A 14,024-nucleotide genomic window follows, 5' to 3' on the forward strand; every position below is an offset into this window, starting at 1 on the left:
CTAATGACACTCGTCCGTGGCCCGGTCCAATGATGAGACAGCCTCTGATTATTTGTTATTGTAGTAATGTTATTTTCATTTTTTTTAAACAAATTTTTGTAAGAACCAAAGGAGGATACTAGAAACAATTGCATACCAAACGATGAGAGAGAGAGAGGGAGAGAGACAGAGACAGAGAGAGAAACTCAAAGAGGCAGAGAACGAAAAATATAGAGATGTTGACATTGTGTTTATGTGAATGTGTTTGTATACAGAGTTATTCCCCTTGGTAAGAAAGCTCCTATTGTGTGTTATGTGTTAATTAGTTTGATGTACCCAGCGTCGCCTACAGAAAATCTTAATCGACCACCGGCGGACAATGGTTATACTTGCCCTAGAAGTGGCGAAATATGTAGGTCACAGATTGGACTGCGTAGCCATGAGAAATATTGCATTCCTCATTAATCTTTGGACTCGAAGACAATCCTTATTATTATTTAAGCTAACATGAGAGGGAAAGAGAAAAAGAGAGAGAGAGAGAGAGAAAGAGAGAGAGAGAGAGAGAGAGAGAGAGAAAGAGAGAGATTGGAGCCCCGATGATACTCGACCAGCGCCCCGTCCAATGTGTTATTGTAGTAATGCTATCCTCATTTTTTTTAAATAAATTTTATTAGAAACCAAAGGAGGATACTAGACTCAAAGCATACCAGACGAGAGAGGCATAGAGAACGAGAGACAGAGAGAAAGAAAGAGAGAAAAAAGATAGACATGTTGACATTTTATTTATGTGTATGTGTTTGTATGTAGTTGTTCCCCTTGGTAAGAAAGTGTGTTGTGTGTAATCTGTGTTTTAGAGAGTGTGTTATGAAAGAGTCTCGTGTATCTAGCGTGCAGTGTTCTTTAGTGTTATATTAGGCTAATGAGTGTATCATTATTTTAAGATAACAAGAGAGGGAAAGAGAAAAATAGACATAGAAAGAGAAAGATAGAAAGGGAAAGAGATAAATAGAGAGAAAGAGAGAGATCGGAGCCCCGCCACAAAGAGAATCTTTCGTCCTCTTCAGCTCATCAAACAAATATTCGTACCCCTAAAGACACTCGATCAGGGCCTCATCCAATGCTAAAGTCGTCTCTGAAGACTGGCCACCCTTGAGAAATAAATTACAATTTAAAGATGCTTTACTTATTTTAAAGATTAGAAGTAGTAATACCATCTCCCAATAGAACTAGGCCGTCGCAATAGGACGAATTATAAGGACTCAAGAGATGCCGACATGCCAAAATAGAAATGTGTATTTCCAGACCTGGAAATGTGTATTTTGAGGGGCAATTGTGTATTTTTCTAAATATAAAGAAATATACTCAGGAAAGACTAAAATCCTTCAATCTCGTAAGATACAGTTACATATACAGTAGATCTAGACTCAAGATGTAAGTCGCTAAAATTCGCGGACTTTTCACGGCCGTATGCGAATTATCTTCACTGAATCTAGAGTAAATCTAGACTCTAGATCTAAGTCACTAAATTCGCGGACTTAGCGAATTATGTTCATTACATTTTAGTGATTTAGCGTAAATCTAGAACTATCGTATTTCTAGAGTAATCTAGACATTAGATGCATAGAGATCATTGAATTGACTAAAATTTACGGAGTTTTCAGGTTAGGTGCGAATCGTCTTCACTAGATTCACTAGATCTAACGTAGATCTAAATCTAGATACTATTTCTAGCTAGATGATTTACGGACTTTCCACGCGAAGTCACTCTTACAGTTAGAATAAGAAGATTTTAGGTGAGGGCTGAGGGAGAGCCCAGAGGGGTGTTGTCCACACATTAGGCTGGTAATTGCTCTATTTATAGACAATAGTCACTACAGACTAGATCTATCGCGCCTTCAGTAGTAACAAAGAAAGGAAACAACCATTTCTACGCTGCTAGGTGAAATGCTTGCTTGAGTCAAGGTCATCTTCAATCATGAGGTCGCGCTTCACAAGTGGGTGAAAGGCGGTGTAAACGCGTCACTGGTCAGCTCATTAATGAACACAGCCAGCCCGTAACGTCATGCGATCAGAATGCCTAGTTACTCTGTTCATTCAAGCGAAGCAAAACATAGCATTGACCGGAAGTTAATTTTTGTGATAACTTTTTTTTTTCTCATGTAGGCCTAGACTCTAGAGATAGACATATTGTTTGAGACACGGAAAAAGTTTGACCTAGATCTAGATCTAGACCTACTTTGAGTGGAAGCAGACGTGTTGTTATTGATGTTCCTGGATACAAATATTTCTTGTTCAATCATCTACTTTTTTGGATAATTTAATGTGATTCAACTATTGGATATTCCTTACAACTTGGGTTATTGAAATAGCACGGATTATTGGAGCAGATTGGATTATTTATTACTCAAAGGTAGGACTCTTTTTTTTAGAAGAAAAAATAGAAGAAAAAACTAGCATTGAACCTCGTAAATTTAAAATTCATTTGCATGACTATCTTTATAGATTCTAGATCTATTATCTAAATGTAGAGTAGGCAAGATACATAGAGTCTGCTAGCTTCTAGATCTAAATGATTTGTCTATAACATTAAGTATTGAAATCTTACAAATAGAGAAGAAATTATATAGATCTACTGACTCATTACAGACTCTAGATCTATCTATAGATTCTAGATGTAGATTTATTGTATATAGATCTATTTAGATATATAGATCTTTTTAGCATTTTCCAGTTTTCGTTTGATGCTCAATGAAATATAGATCTAATTAATGGTCTAGATCTATATATATATATATACATTTACTATTAGTCCATCTACTAGAATTTAGATCTTCTTCATTCTCTAGATCTAATTTATAGCTAAAAGGCAGATTTTTTTCTTCTATTTTTTTTAAATATAATCTAATGCATCTTACCCGTCCCAAGAACTTTTAATTATTTAAATGACTTATTATACGCATGCACTTAAAACACACATCAGGGTCGGCCTTTGGCATAGGCAAACAAGACAGCTGCCAAGGCCTAGGGCTAGGGGGCTTCAATTGGCGTGGGCATCGCACAGGACTTAAAACATTTTTTAAAAAGAAAAATAGCAAAACTTGTGCCCAATGTTATTGTTGGTGTAGGCCTACACTAGCCTGACTAGGTTTTAAATAAATTGCTTAATTTTCTTTTTCGCTGTTTATTTTTTATTTTTCGATTTGATATGGGGATACCAAATGTAACCAAATTCACTTTGAATAGGGCCTGCAATTATCTAAGGCCGGCCCTGGACACACACGTACACACATAATGCACGCACGCACACACACGCACGCACTATGATGCTTAATCTCCTTAATCGTTCTGCAATTGACGTCTGCCACTGTAAGATTGGAAAGAGCAGTCCAATTAGCCGTAAGGTAAGTGAAACACTCAGGCATTCACAACAGTTTTTGCTGCATCAAAAGTTTCAAGCAATCATTGCACATACAACACCACAATATAGTCTAATATAGAAGTAAACTTTTAATGCCCATGTATCTCTAATAACCTTACCCCGATTTTTATATTCTCTTCTGCATGTTTCTTTTTTTTTTTTTCCTTTTGTTCTCTTTTTTTTTGTTTGTGTTCAAATTCTCACGTTTTCACTTTAGTTTCATTATATATTATATACATATAATTTAATTTTTATATTTAGATCTAGCAATTGAACATTAAAAATAAGAGTACTCTCGTGTCATAATTATTATTTTACAATTTTTGGATACATAATATAGAAAGATCTAGGTAATGAACATAGATGATTAAAATCAACAGACAATGAACTATTTCCAGCTAGCATTTTTGAAACATTATCTCAATGGAAACTAACAGAAAATGGCTTTGTTTCAAATATTAGCTTGAATATATAGTTATAGGATTAACCCTAGCCCTATATGATTAATAGTCCATATATATATGAATTTATGAATCGATCAATCATAGATAAGAATTAGTTTCCGGTTTCCAGTCTAGATATAATATATAAGTCTATGATTAGGTCTTTAGCAAATCTTTTATTTAAATTTTGATTTTAGCAACTCGTACTATTTAGATTATAACCTAACTTTTTATTTAGATTATAGATAATTAAAATTTTGGCTTTAGCAACTCTTTTTAGCTTAGGTTTTGGCCTAAGCAATGTCTGTCTCATTAATGCTTTACAATGTATTTCTATAATCACACGTGCATTTCATCTGACCAACACATTATTTGTCGATTTCTATCAGTTAAAAGTTGCAAGTAATTTTGATAGGAAATGTCACCTAACTTTAATAAAACATATTCTAAGAAGTATTTTCTATGGATGAATGTTTAAGAAAGGCAAAAAGAGCTGCTATATAAATTTGCTTCTAAATATTTTTAAATTAAAAAAATTCAACCATAGTGTTAATGTTAAAATAAAATTTTGATGTGATAACTGTTTACGTTTATTGTATAAATTTAGTGGCGTACGTGAAGGTCCTGACCTAAGTGTGATGAGTTGACATGCTATCACATTGTGGTGTACTTTGTCTCGACCTAAGTGCTATTACTGCACACAATGTCATTATAGACTTGTGATGTTCGTATAGGTGGTTCCGATCTAAGTGTATTGAATTGACGCAATGTCATATTGTGTGGGCCAGCGATTTCCAGCATAGGGGCCGGGGGCTTTTTCCGGCCCACTTTGCCATTCTATCCAACCCAATGAAACATTGACCCACAGTGAATGAGTCTTCTGAAGCTCGCTAACCTTGGATTCGACTTCTACTTTTTTTTTTTTGGAAGGGGGGGGATTGATCCATGAGTCGGTAATTATTTTTTTTTTTTACCCACGTTCTAAAAATGTTTGGACATAACTGGTGTTCACTACAAAAGGGTCCCTGCTGTGATCCTTCCTATAATATTTTAAAATATTGGTAAGAATAATTATCGGTATCGCCGCCTGTAAAACATAAATGGAAATCATGGGAATGGCACCCACTCAAATCCAAAAATTTACAAGTCTGGCAACTAAATCCTGCTAATAATAGCTGGTTTTGTTCCTGGATTTATTCCTTCCTATTATATGCTTAAATTTGGTAAGACTCCTCAGTGTCTAGTCTTTGATACAAAAATGGATTGTAAGCATCTTGTATGCAAGAATAAAATTTGAAACTACTTAGTCTTATAATAATGTTATCACGCAGTCCTTGTTCCTATACTACTTATATTTATGTCCCCTTAATTTGAAGGCGGCAAATTAGACACGCATTATCTCAATCTCGACACGCCTGCTGCACACAGAATCAGAGACGTGCAGACGGAACTCATGAACTGACACGTCTGACCCAGCGGGTCATTCTCCTCTCACCCACTGACCCCATTTCAAACAGACCACAATTGTACTCTACATTTCAGCGGGAATAAAATGCTATCATAATAATTGCAGTGTGGTGTGGACTATATCAACCCACATTTTGTAGTTACGACGTTGTCACTTGATGCCACTTATAGCGGTGGGAAGGAGGGTCCATCTCAGCTTCAAGTTCTGTTTTTTTTTGGTCCATTTTTTTCTTCTTCCAAACAGTCTAATGAAACCAAAGTTAAACTGTCTTTTGTTTTGTTTAAAACAATGTTTCTTTTCTTGAGGTATATTTTGAATTTTTTAAAATAAAGTGACAATGGACCTCATTCACCAATCGTAAACAAACAACATTTAGTCACGTGATCTTACTGATAAAACAATGAAAAAAAAAGTCACGTGACAACCATCATGAATTAAACATGAGATCGTAAATTATATAGAAGAGATAAAGCACCACGTGGCTAAATGTTGTTTGTTTACAATTGGTGAATGAGGTCCATTGGACCATGATTGGACTTTGTAGCCATCTTCGTATTTATTGGAAAATGGCAGAGGTTCCCTGTGTACGCGGCCTCCGACCGAGACTCTAGTCCGCGAGTCCGCAGCGACACTGTCACTGGAAATGACAGCGTCAAAATTGACACAAGACCCTCAGCCAGACAGAACACACGGTTCAATCAGACCGGTGAGAGGGAGCTCTTGCTCGCTTTTGCTGGCCTAGAGTTTCAAGAACCTATGGTTCAGCTCTACTCAAAATATTGGCGTAGGCCTATATGCTGATTTTTCAAAAGGCGACATTCAAACAGGAAATGCGAATGGACCTCATTCACCAATCGTAAACAAACAACATATAGCCACGTGATTCTCTATCTCTTCTATGCAAAATACGTAATCCATAAAGGCTGTCACGTGATGTGTTTTATCAATATTATTACGTGGCTAAATGTTGTTTGTTTACGATTGGTAAATGAAGTCCATTGTGTTCATCTTCAACCGCGAAAGAGGAGCTGTATATATCAAACCAGATTTGATTTTATATAAATAATAAGAGAAAATAGAAAATAAACTAGCATCTTCTCTTATTATGTGTTATTTAGTACAATAAGTTATCTACAGGTGGACGTCATAGTGAAGGCAGTGGTCACATCTTCGCGAACGATAATATTTCTGATATATGCAATATATGTCTAGTCTGTTTGTGCGGTATGCGGTCTGGACTGTTGTTCGGTCGTCTTGGTGGGCCCTTTTTATTTATTAAATTGTTGAAGTTATCAGCTGGAGTTATTAAATCTATCTCTTAACTGTTCTGTTGATTGTGTCTAGTTCTAACTCGCATAAGGTGACCGGTCACTTCATCCCCGGTCACTTCATCCCCGGTCATTTCATCCCCTGGTCACTTCATCTCCTGGTCACTTCATCCCCCGGTCACTTCATCCCCAATTAAATATTTTATATATAAATATGATTGTGTCGAATGCTTTTTGACATTTTATGACTTGTTACTAATGCGTTTATAGTGTTTCCTCCTCCACTTAGTTTTTTTAATGAGAAATCTTATATTATATTGTAAATCTGGTTGTGTACTTAGCTATAGCGCTTCTATTGGATGTGGGGGTTGTAATATCATAATATTATCTGGATCGAAGGCCAAGGTTTGGTGGAAGTAGTAAAAAATCATTTGAGAGATAGAAGTGCGATTAGAATAATTATGATTATGCCGCTGATAACTTATCATCAAAGGCCAAGGTGTAGTGCAAAGTAGTGGAAATCTTTTGAGAGATTGAAGTGCGATTAGAATAATAATGATCAGCCCGCTGATAACTTATCATCAAAGGCCAAGGTGTGGTGAAAGTACGACCATGTTTCACTTTATTTTATTTTTCAATCGCTCTTTTTTTTTTTTTTTTGAAAATGGGCGGTCATTTTTAGCCTTGAAATAAGGTTATATTTTTTTCTAATAAAGGCGGAGTTCACCCATCCTCGTGATATCATGTCGCCTGTATAAGTTTTGCTTTAATTCCTTTTAAACATTAACGTGTTACAATTTTGTCATTTAAATAAAAAATGAATATATTAAATATTGCTCATTTCATGATTTTTAAAATTACAATTACAGATAAAAATGATCAGATGATGAAAATATCAGGGGATGAAATAACCGGGGATGAAGTGACCAGGGGATGAAATGACCGGGGATGAAGTGACCAGAGGATGAAATGACCGGGGATGAAGTGACCAGAGGATGAAATGACCGGGGATGAAATGACCGGGAACCCTCGCATAAAACATCTACATTTATCCACACATCAACAGGAATGGCGACTCTTCTCTGACTACAGACTAGGTCGTCATCTTCGTAGTTTGCTAGATCTAGATCTACATCTGGATCAGTGGCGTAGCATCCATGGCGCGAAGGGGTTCAATGAACCCGGGCCCACGACCATTTAGGGGCCCATACCCGATGGTGTAACAACCATGGGCCAGGGTCGGATTTACCTCTATGCAACATAAGCTTTAGCTTAGGGCCTCCAAGAAATATTTAGCAGTTACATACAATATTTAGACTTATATGGGGCCCCATATCTCAAATAGGTTAAGGCTTTTTCAGCTCTAAATACGGCACTGCATGGCGCGTAGGGGTTTCATATCACTTGGTCCCATGACTAATGACCAACTGTGGCCTGTCCTACACTGTAATTTTGTAACAAATGGTTCAAAATTTAAAAGTTTCCTTAAAATATCCTAAACGTCATATCAAATATCATATTAACTTCTAAACATTAACCCGTGTTTTCACCTACAGTCATTGTAAGGAACTGCCTTCATCAGGTTTATTGTAGGTGACGGTGCGTTGGTGGTGACCGTTGGGTCCCAAACTCCCATTATTTCTTTTTTTGTTCCTCTATGTTAATTAAACCGTTGATAGTTTTACCTTTTTTTTTTTTTTTTTGCTTTTTTTTTTAAAGTAAGCATCCTTTTTGTTTTCATTTTTCTATTATCAGAAATCTATATATAGGCCTAGACTTAAAATTAGATATTAAACATACAAAAGAGACATCATATTCTGTTACTTACGAAAACGTTAAAGCTGTTGACATTTTAGCTAATTACCATGACTGAATTAAGGAGAAGGCTTATAACAAAACTTTTTTTTTAGATAGAGCGATAATTACATTTATCATGGAATAGTGTCTTTCACTTGAATGGCTGCCTTGTCGTCTAGTATGTGCACTGGACAGTCGTTTTTGGTGACACAAGTAACAACGACAATATCTTAGCAATAAATAAATTCTTAAGAAATCAAAAACATAAGCCTTTACCTCGACTCACAGATTCAAAGATATAATAGACCTGTTGGGCAATGCAATTTAAAAAAGAAATACTAAAGGAGATCCAATTTGATATCATGATTACAGCCCTCAAAGAGAATTACAAATTTATTAAAATTGCATTTTCTGAAAATGTTTTGTGAACTCCAATGACGAACTACCCAAAGAAATTGTAATCAGAGAGTCATTTTAAGGTTTTCATATTTGTCCGAACCAGAAGTCTTCAGGTTTGACTGAACAAATACTCTAAAGTAATAAAATATCACAATCTTTCTTTAAATTACTGACGATACCAAGGCCATGATGGTTTTCCAATATGAGTGGACAGTACAATAGCCTTCAGTTATTGTTTCAACAAAAGCACCCACGGGCGCATTATGCTCAGTGTGCTGACTAGTACTTAACCATGATCTTAAATGATCCTTTCATTTGGGGGGTGGGGCCCATCAACATATTCTTGAACCCGGGCCCACGAGTACCTTGCTACGCCACTGATCTGGATAAGTACACTACTGGAGGATTACTGTAGGATTACTGGATTAACATTTGTTTATTCATTGTGTCTACTTGATCTGGTCAACATTTGTGCTTGTGATTTAGAGTGTTATGGTCATATGGCAGTATAGTTTAGTACGGTGATGTACAGTGCACCATTAGTAGCTGTTGATTGTGTTGCCAATTGTCTAGTATTGGCTGTTATCTATTTAGTTGACCATTATTAAAGTACCAGATTATTTGGAGCTCTTGTTGTCAGGTTCTTGTGTTGATGTGTTGTGTGTTTAGTAGTGTTTTACAGAACGCCTGATTAGGAGAGAGAGAGAAGAACGTAACAATATTTACAAGCTGACCGTTAGAGTCACCTTGTTGTGTTATTGACTGTTGCAGTGTTGCTGAGCTTGGAATCTACTAGATCTACACACGAGTGATGGTATGCCCTACTACCACACTGCGTGATCGTCTATTCAACCTGTGAGGTTGCTTATTTTATTCTTTAAAGAGAGAGTTGGTCTTAGCCATTTTTTTTTTATCTCTCTTGAAACAGCACCACCAACTTGTCTTAGTATTGACATTTGTCACTTTGTTCCTGACCTGAAGACAGAAGCCAGCACCAACAGATCAACATATCAGCGCAAGTAGAACCGGAACCGTGGAACTTAACCAGGGGCCTTTTTTTGGAAAACCTTACCATATCACTATTTAAGACAGGGGTTCTCAACCTGTGGGTCGCCACCCCCTTGGGGGTCGATTGACAATTTGTCAGGGGTCGTTTAAGACCATCGAAATCTAAAATGTAAAACTTGACACATACATGTTTTTGTAACAACGGAAATTACTATTTTTTATTGTTATTCGAAGATAGATGTAGCAGACAGCAGAATCAGAATTCATTTCAAACATTTTAATTGTCGCAGCAGAACAAATTTCAACAGTTTAAGTAAATGCGCTTAATGCATAAGCCTGTTCGTGTTGTAAAGCTCTGGTATGCCGTACGTAAGGTCATGAGTCATTATTAATCGTCAATAATAATAAGATATAAGTGAATTTAAGGTTCGCCACTTTTTTTTTTTTTTTTTTTTTTTTATTATTTTTTTTTTTTTTTAGTGACTTATGAGTTATTAAAAATTTATTTTTATTTCTATTATTTTTGCAACAATTTTTCCCTTAAGAACCTAAGACAAAGGACCTCCATCCTATATCCTTAGGAATTCTCTGGGGTCTGCTAGAGTTACAAAAATGTACATATTATGAAACAATTTGGTTTCTATAAAGTACAGAGCTCAAAGTAAGTATGTGTATGAAGAGCTTACAAAATTATTTCATTTTAGAATATAACTCATTTTAAGATTAAATTCATTATTTATTTTTATTATTATTTATTGTGATAGTGTTTTTGTTTTTTTTAACAATTTAGTAGTCCATTTGTTCCATTTTCATGAAATCCTGTCCTGTTTGGGTTGTCTTGAAAATTTATTAATTTGGTCAAAGGGATGTAACCAAAAGAAATTTCCACCTTGCATCTTCCAGTCCTAATTGTCTCTCTTGTTGAAAAAAGAAATTAATAAATAGTTTTAGGTAATTTTTAGTAATTATAATTTTAAAGCAAATAAATGATGTATTAAATACATACACATGCAAATTTTTAATAGTTATTACTTATACAAACACACACACCCATTACATTCAAAACTTATTTTCTTCATTGTTTAAACAGACTTTGTGAATTGATAATTTATGATAAAAATGGAACCTTCCAATTCATTGGAAGAAAATAAAGGAATCCTTGAGAAAAAAATAAATAAAAAAATAAAAATAAAAAATAAATAAATAAAAAAAAAATAAAAAATTCCTTGATTTAATATATAACATATGTACATACAATGGATCAATATAAAATTACATTTGGGGTTAGCCTTTATAGTGTTTAATTTTAAAATCAACTATATTTCTATATATTTTATCCAAATCATTAGGGTTAAAATTGACATTATGATACACAGCTTTAAGTCTACTGTTCCATACTAAGTTTCTGTATTCTGATAAAATTATTAAGTTAAAATTATGTATCATCTTGTGTTTAGCTTTAGGCAACTTGTTTAAGAGAATAGATAAATTAATATTCACATAGGTTTCACAATTTCCTTCTAATGAATCTCTTACAGTATTTCTAACATTACTAAATAAAGAACATTCTAAATATAAATGCTTTTCATTGTCACCATTAACAGATTGACAAAATTTACAATATTTTACACCAGGTTTTTTCTTTGAAAATGGAGTCATCCCAAAGATAAGTCTGTAAGATATTTCTTTAGCTTTTGTTGCAATGTGTTTGTTTTGAAGGTTAGTAAAAGTGTCTTTAAAATCTGTTATATTTAAATCTTTTCCCCATTTAATCCTAATAGCTAAATTTTCTTGTAACTGTTTTTTTAATGTTGTGTATATTTCTTTATATTTATTGTGTATTGAAGGTTCATTGCCTGAAAGAGTTCTTGAGATGGATCTATAAAAAGGATGTAAGTTTGTGTCAAAATAGTGTGGAATGTTGTTTTGTATTGGAATTAAATTGCTTAATCTCAAACCATAATAATATATTGTAAAAGGAAAATCATTTGGATTCTTAACTACTTGACCTATGAATTTTAATCTGAGTGCACATATTTTAGTTTTGATGTCTTGTAAATTGATCCCCCCATCCTCTTTGTTTTGAATAATTGTAGTATGTTTGATGTTTCTAAGTGTGTTTTTGAAGATGAAACTTCTAATTATGTTATTTAATTGAAATATGTATTTTGTAGGAGGTTCTATAATATTGGCTAAATAGACTATCTTTGGGATGACCAAATTGTTTATAAGGATGGCTCTACCAAAAATAGTAGAACCTGTGTGCTTGTACCTGTTAACTAAATTGGATGCCTTAATAATAATATTTTTCCACTGATCTTCACAGAAGAAAAAGGGATTACTATTGTATTCTATACCACATATTTTGATTTTATTTACAAGTTTAAAAGAATATTTTTCCTTAAATGTCCACCTCCCTACACCCATTATTGAGGATTTATTTATGTTAATTTTAGAACCACTGGCATGGCCAAAAATTGTAAACTTTTTAACTATGTTATTAATATCATTTTCAGAGGAGGGAAAAAATGTTGTGTCATCGGCATAAGCCTTAACTTTAACTACTGGGATGGGTCCCGGGATTTTTGTTCCTTTGATAGATGGATCTGACCTAATAGATTCTAGAAAAGGTTCTAGACAAAGGATGTATAAAAAGGGGGATAAAGGACAGCCTTGTCTAACAGATCTTTGAATTGGAAAGGATTGGCTTAAAGAATGGTTGATTATTAGTCTACTGCTGGCATTGGTGTAAATTAGTTTAATGCATTTTATTAAAAAAGGGCTGATTTTACATTTTTCTAATATTTTAAAGAGGAAATTATGGCTGACTCTATCAAATGCTTTCTCTTGGTCTACAGATAACAAGGCAACGCTAGAGTTTTTTTCATGACTGTACATGATAAAATCTCGAATGAAATGTGTCATTCCATCAATACTCCTGTCGGGGTGGGTGCAGTATTGGTCTTGTCCTACGAGTTGGGGAGTGAAGGGTTTAAGTCGTTTAAAAATCATTTTTGTCAGTTGTTTATAGTCTGTATTGAGTAGTGAGATGGGCCTGTAGTCACTTGGAGAACTGTTATCTGTTGTTTTTTTGGCTAATAGTGTAATATATGCTTCGTTGAAATTTTTTGGAAGTTGTCCTGTTTTAACAGCGTCACTATACAGTCGCAGTAATAGAGGACTTATTAAGGGAAAAAATGTCTTATAGAATCAAATGTCAGACCGTCCGGTCCGGGAGATTTGTTGTTTTGTGTCGAGTCTAGTGCAGTTTGGAGTTCGTCTAGAGTAAATGGGGTCTCCAAAAGTTCTTCATCGGTCTGCTTCAACTGTTTACAATATTTTAGAAAACATTCTTGAGCCTCCTTGTTTATAGGTTCCAACTGGTAGATATTTTTAAAATGACTTATGAAAACATCTTTAATTTTGTCTTCGTCTTCAACTTTTGAGCCATGTATATCAAGAACACTTGTTATGCATTTACTAGACTGAACATTTTGTTCGATCGACAAGAAAAGTTTGTTTGGGCCTTCTTGACTTAAATAGTTCCTGCATCTAACTTCAGCTCCTTTGTAGATGTAGTTATTTAATTCTTCCAACTTTAATGAGGCTTGAGTTCTATCTATTTCGTCCTCAGCGTGTAATAGTGTGTGCTTCAGTTTCTCTAGTTCTTGTTTTCTACGTTTTTGTACTAGTGTTGATATGACCTGACATTGTTGTTTTATTGAGTTTTTTTACTAGTGTCCATGTTGTTGTTAGGTTAAAGTTTGGATTGTTTGTATCTTGTAAGCAAGAATTGAGTGTGTTTGAGATTAATTCTATAAAAAGAGGTATTTCTAGAAGAGAATCATTAAATTTCCAATGACTAGTTTTCCTTGTCTTTTTTTTAATTTTCGTACTTATCGTAACTATTATTGCCTTATGGTCTGAATATTCCAGAGACTCTTCTAGATGAGCTACCTTACTTATATGATACTCGGTTGGTACGTAAATTCTATCTAGTCTGGAAGTTACGGGATGAGCTTTATTCACCGAAGTAGTGTCCTGACCTGTGGGATTCACACTCCTGTATGCATCCTGTAACTTAAATTCACACTCAATGTCTTTCAAGAAATTATTAATAGTAGTGTTCATCTGTGAAGGAAGATTTACCGTTGTTGTGTACTGCTTGTCTAGTGTGGACGTGATGTAATTAAAATCCCCTCCTAAAATCAAACTATCCCCTCTATATGTGTCGTGTAATTTTT

General features: G+C 34.6%; 1 long non-coding RNA gene across 1 annotated transcript; it reads left to right on the forward strand.

Annotated features, from left to right (window-relative positions):
• The first annotated feature begins 10,260 nt into the window (after positions 1-10,260).
• Positions 10,261-13,425, forward strand: LOC129925706 (uncharacterized). The gene is made up of 3 exons (XR_008777430.1): positions 10,261-10,441; positions 11,415-11,672; positions 12,639-13,425. It is a non-coding gene; the product is annotated as an uncharacterized LOC129925706 (long non-coding RNA).
• Positions 13,426-14,024: the final 599 nt, after the last annotated feature.

This window comes from Biomphalaria glabrata, chromosome 4 (assembly GCF_947242115.1).
Source record: "Biomphalaria glabrata chromosome 4, xgBioGlab47.1, whole genome shotgun sequence".
NCBI classification, from domain to species: Eukaryota; Metazoa; Mollusca; class Gastropoda; family Planorbidae; genus Biomphalaria; species Biomphalaria glabrata.